Raw genomic sequence first — 5,725 nt, forward strand, 5'->3', positions numbered from 1 at the left:
CATAGAATGAATTGGGTAGTGTTCCTTTTGTTTCTATTTTGTGGAATAGTTTGAAGAGAATTGGTATTAGGTCTTTCTTGAAGGTCTGATAAAATTCAGCACTAAAACCATCTGGTCCTGGGCTTTTTTTAGTGGGGAGACTTTTAATGACTGCTGCTATTTTCCTAGGGGTTATGGGACTATTTAGATGGTTTATCTGATCCTGGTTTAACTTTGGGACCTGGTATCTGTCTAGGAAATTGTACATTTCATCCAGGTTTTTCAGTTTTGTTGAGTATAGGCCTTTGTATTAGGATCTGATGATTTTTTTAATTTCTTCCATTTCTGTTGTTATGTCTCCTTTTTCAGTTCTGATTTTATTAATTTGGATACTGTCTCTGTGCTCTCTGGTTAATCTGGCTAAGGGTTTATCTATCTTGTTGATTTTCTCAAAGAACCAGCTCCTGGTTTTATTGATATTTTGTATTGTTCTTTCTGTTTCTATTTGGTTGATTTCAGCCCTGAGTTTGACTGTTTCCTGCCTTCTACTCCTCTTAGGTGTATTTACTTCTGTTTGTTCTAGAGCTTTTAGTTGTGCAGTCAACTTGTTAGTGTGTGCTCTTTCCAGTTTCTTTTTGTAGGCACTTAGAGCTATGAGCTTTCCTCTTAGCACTGCCTTCATGGAGTCTCACAAGTTTTGGTATGATGTGTCCGCATTTTCATTGAATTCTAAAAAGTCATTAATTTCTTTCTTTATTTCTTCCTTGACCAAGTCATCATTGAGTAGAGAGTTGTTCAGTTTCCATGTGCATGTGGGTTTTCCATTGGTTTTGTCATTATTAAAGACCAGTCTTTGTCAGTGGTGATTTAATAAGATGCAAGGGATTATTTCAATCTTTTTGTATCTGTAGAGGCCTGTTTTGTGACCAATTATGTGGTCTATTTTGGAGAAGGTACCATGAGGTGCTGAGAAAAAGGTATATTCTTTTGATTTAGGATGAAATGTTCTATAGATGTCTGTTAAGTCCATTTGGTTCATAACTTCTGTTAATGTCAGAGTGTCTCGGTTTAGTTTCTGTTTCCATGATCTGTCCATTGCTGAGAGTGGGGTGTTGAAATCCCCCACTATTATTGTGTGAGGTGTAATGTGTGTTTTGATCTTTAGTAAAGTTTCTTTTATGTATGTAGGTGCCCTTGCATTTGGAGCATAGATGTTCAGAATTGAGAATTCACCTTATAGATTTTTCCTTTGATGAGTATGAAGTGTCCTTCCTTATCTTTTTTGATTAATTTTGGATGAAAGTCGATTTTATTTGATATTAGAATGGCTACTCCAGCTTGTTTCTTGGGACCATTGGCTTGGAAAATTGTTTTCCACCTTTTTATTCTGAGGTAGTGTCTGTCTTTGTCACTGAGGTGCATTTCTTGTATGCAGCAAAATTCTGGGTCTTGTTTGTGTATCCAGTCTCATAGTCTGTGTCTTTTTATTGGGGGAATTGAGACTATTGATGTTAAGAGATATTAAGGAAAAATGATTGTGGCTTCCTGTTATTTTTGTTATTAGAGGTAAAGTTCTATTTGTATAGTTATCTTCTTTTGGGGTTGTTGGAAGATTACTTCCTTGCTTTTTCTAGGTTGTAGTTTCCCTCCTTGTGTTGGCGTTTTCCATCAATTATCCTTTGAAGTGCTGGGTTTGTGGGAAGATATTGTACAAATTTGGTGTTGTCATGGAATATCTTGGTTTCACCATCTATAGTGATTGAGAGTTTTGCTGGGTATAGTAATCTGGGCTGGCAATTGTGTTCTCTTAGGGTCTGTATGATGTCAGTCCAGGCTCTTCTGGCTTTTATGGTCTCTGTTGAGAAGTCTGATGTAATTCTTATAGGTCTGCCTTTATATGTTACTTGACCTTTTTCCCTTACTGCTTTTGGTATTTTTTCTTTGTTTTGTGCATCTGATGTTTTGATTATTATGTGACGGGAGGTATTTCTTTTCTGGTCTATTCTATTTGGTGTTCTGTAGGCTTCTTGTATGTTTATGGGTATCTTGTTCTTTAGGTTAGGGAAGTTTTCCTCAATAATTTTGTTGAAGATATTTACTGGCCCTTTAAGTTGGGAATCTTCATTCTCATCTATACCTATTATCCTTAGGTTTGGTCTTCTCATTGTGTCCTGGATTTCCTGGATGTTTTGAGTTAGGAGTTTTTTGCATTTTGCATTTTCTTTGACAACTGTGTCAATATTTTCCACCGTACCCTCTGCATTTGAGATTCTCTCTTCTATCTCTTGTATTCGGTTGGTGATGCTTGTGTCTATGACTCCTGATCTCTTTCTTAGGTTTTCTATATCCATAGTTGTCTCCCTTTGAGCTTTCTTTATTGTTTCTATTTCCATTTTCAGATCCTGAATCTTTTTGTTTAATTCCTTCTTTGTGTTTTCTTGCATTCCTTTAAGGGATTTCTGTGATTCCTCTTTAAGGGCTTCTATCTGTTTACTTGTACTCTCCTGTATTTCTTTAAGGGAGTTACTTAATTCCTTCTTATAATCCTCTATCATCATCATGAGAAGTGATTTTAATTCTAAATCCTGCTTTTCAGGTGTGATGGGGTGTTCAGGGCTTGCTATGTTGGGAGAACTGGGTACTGATGATGGCAAGAAACTTTGGTTTCTGTTGCTTATGTTCTTGCGCTTGCCTTTCGCCATCTGGTTAACTCTAGTGTTACCTGCCCTCACTGTGTGAGACTGGAGTCTGTATTTCCAGTTATCTTGCTTGTTGCAGAGCTCCTCAGAGTCCAGATGTCTCTGTAGTCTTATGATCCTAATCTCCTTGGTGTCTGCTGCTCTGAGTGCAGTGTCTCCTCGGCTGCTCTGAGTGCAGTGGCTCCTTTAGGATGACTCAGGAGTCAGTATCTCCTCAGGAGCAGAGCAATTCTGTGTTGGCTGCTCTGAGTGCAGTGGCTCCTCTAGGATGACTTTGGAGTCAGTATCTCCACAGGACAGGAGCAGACCCAACTCTGTGTCTGCCCCAGCCCAAAGGCATACCCACAGTTTCATTTTCATATGTGTCCATTCACAGTGGCAAGGAAATCAACCAGCCTGATTGTACATCGGTGGATAATGATATTTCATATATATAATTTACTCAGGCATAAAGATGAATGAGATTTTGATGATTTCATTGAATAGAAAATTTAATGAATATGAACTTTTCAGTAAAATGGGTGGATGTTAAAATACTATGCTTACTAAGATATTGTAAGGCAGACACTACATGTTCTTTCTCATTTGAGGATCGTAGACATGGATTTTTAGAATAATGTGTGTAACATTGAGAGATAGTAATGGACAGAATGATAAAAAGCAACAGTTTGAGGGAGAGATGGGAGAAAGAGGGCATACAGGAGGGAGATGGTGAACATACTCCAAATGGAAGCTTAAGAAGGAAGAGGAGGAAATAAAAGAGAGGTAAACTTATTAAAAATCATAAACCATTTTTACAAAAAATGATTTGAACAGAAGTAACCTCTATGCATAGATAATGCTCCCCAAGAGCCGTGAGTTATTAGATAAACATCTTAGCATCAGGTCTGTTATCTCCCTGTGCATCATCAGCCAGTAAGGGTGCAGAGCCTCAGATGAATACAGAATAGTCTCATCACTCTTGGTTACCCACAAGATGGTAACAGAGCACAGAAAAATCAAAATGAATGTAGGTGAACTGGAAGTGTTTTCCTCTCTACTGTCTAGCCTTCACAGTGTCAGAAGGTGCCGTGCAAGTTGCTAGCAGAGGAAAGCCCTCGACCTTACTCAGCTGTGGATCCTGCGAGCTATAATAACTACCTGCCAGGCAAGTTGTATGCTTTGGTATAATAGTGGCATAAATATTATGGTGCTAACCAACTGCTTTCTGATTCTACTCCACAGAAGAGAAGTTATACCTCATTCTGAAAACCTGGTCAGGAGCTTGTGGCTGGGGACATCATATATACTAGAAGGGACTCTACTATTCTTTTGCTAAATGATTCCATTGTCACACTACCTTCTAAATGCTCATGTCTATCCCATAGGCTGTGCCCAGCTTTCACCAGAAAAGCTTCTCAGACAGTGCATCAGACAGTGGTTAATGCAGATGAGAGAGTGCTTTCATAGCTACATTGCATCTCGTAAGACTCGGGAAATATTGAAGGAGAGGTGGAAAGAATGTACGAACCAGAGGATGGGGAGATGTGCTGCAAATAGACATCTTCTGGGTATATGACATAGCTGTTGTCCTCATGACTTACAACAGCTGTGGTTATCTGTAAGACTAGGGCTGTGAAGTTTTCAGGAAGAGGAGGGGTCCATGAAGCTCTATCCTTTTCTGAGGGATGATTGGCAGTTAGTGGCTGTTGAGGGAGAGTTGTCATATTTTTCAATGTTACAGTTAGTTGTTGGGGGAATCCACATGAAGACCAAGCTACACTTCTGCTACATATGTACTGGGGGCCTAGGTCCAGTCAGTGAATGTTCTTTGGTTAAAGGTTCAGTCTCTGAGAGCCGCTGAAGGTTCAGGTTAGTTGACACTGTTGGTCTCCCTGTGGAATGCCCATCCTCTTCAGGAAAAAATAATTAATTTACTTTGTTACTATTTGTATTTAAGGTACAGCTCATATAGAAAGATGAAGTAGTGAGAAAGTGCTGTGCCTATAAAATGTTCCTGGTTAGCCGGGCAGTGGTGGTGCATGCCTTTAATCTTAGCACTTGGGAGGCAGAGGCAGGCTGATTTTTGAGTTTGAGGCCAGTCTGGTCTACAGAGTGAGTTCCAGGACAGCCAGGGCTACACAGAGAAACCCTGTCTCGAAAAACAAACAAACAAACAAACAAACAAAATGTTTCTGATTATCAGTGTATTGTGATCCCTCACTTGAGGACTCATGCTAATTTCTGGTTATAGTCTCTCTTAGTTAGGTTTTCATGCTGTTATAATAAAACACTATGACCATAAGCAACTCAGAGAGGGAAGAGTTTATTTTGCTTATATTTCTAGGTAAAAGTGTGTCACTCAGGAGAGTCAGGGCAGGAGCTGAAGCCAGGCAGGAACCTGGAGGCAGGAAGTGACACAGAGACCACAGGGGTATATTGCTTATTGGCTTACTTTGAATATCTTACTCAGCCTTCTTTCTTATATACCCCAGGAGCATTTGGCTAAGGATGGCACTGATCATAGTGATCTACACACTCCTATATAAATCACTGGTTAAGAAAATGTCTGACAGGCTTGTTAACATCTTGATCTTATGGAGGTATTTTCCCCCCTCCTTCCTTTTTTACAATTAACATATTTTCTTTAAAAAAATTTTAGTCATAAAAAATGTTTTGATTATGTTTTCCCTCTTCCCAGCTCTCATATACTTTCCACCCTTTGCAAAAATCCATGTTCTCTCTCTCTCAAACGAAAAAGTAAAATATAAAAATCAAAAAATAAGACAAAACAAAACAAAACAAAAACACTCAACCAAACAAAAAAGTACACAAAATATGGATTCTGTTTTGTCTTGGCCAATTCCTCTGGACATGAGGCTTGCCCCAGAGTGTGAAGAATAGATCCAGTGACAGTCCTTTGAGTAAAATGGTTTTTCCCTTTCTCAACAGTATCAATTGCATATACCTTCATAGCTAAGGAAAGTATTATGTGCCCATTTTCCCTTCCTTTTTTTTCTATTTCTTTTTTTTTATTGGACATTTTATTTACATTTCAGATGTTATCC

This window comes from Grammomys surdaster, unplaced genomic scaffold (genome assembly GCF_004785775.1).
Source record: "Grammomys surdaster isolate TR1022 unplaced genomic scaffold, NIH_TR_1.0 97, whole genome shotgun sequence".
Lineage (NCBI taxonomy): Eukaryota > Metazoa > Chordata > Mammalia > Rodentia > Muridae > Grammomys > Grammomys surdaster.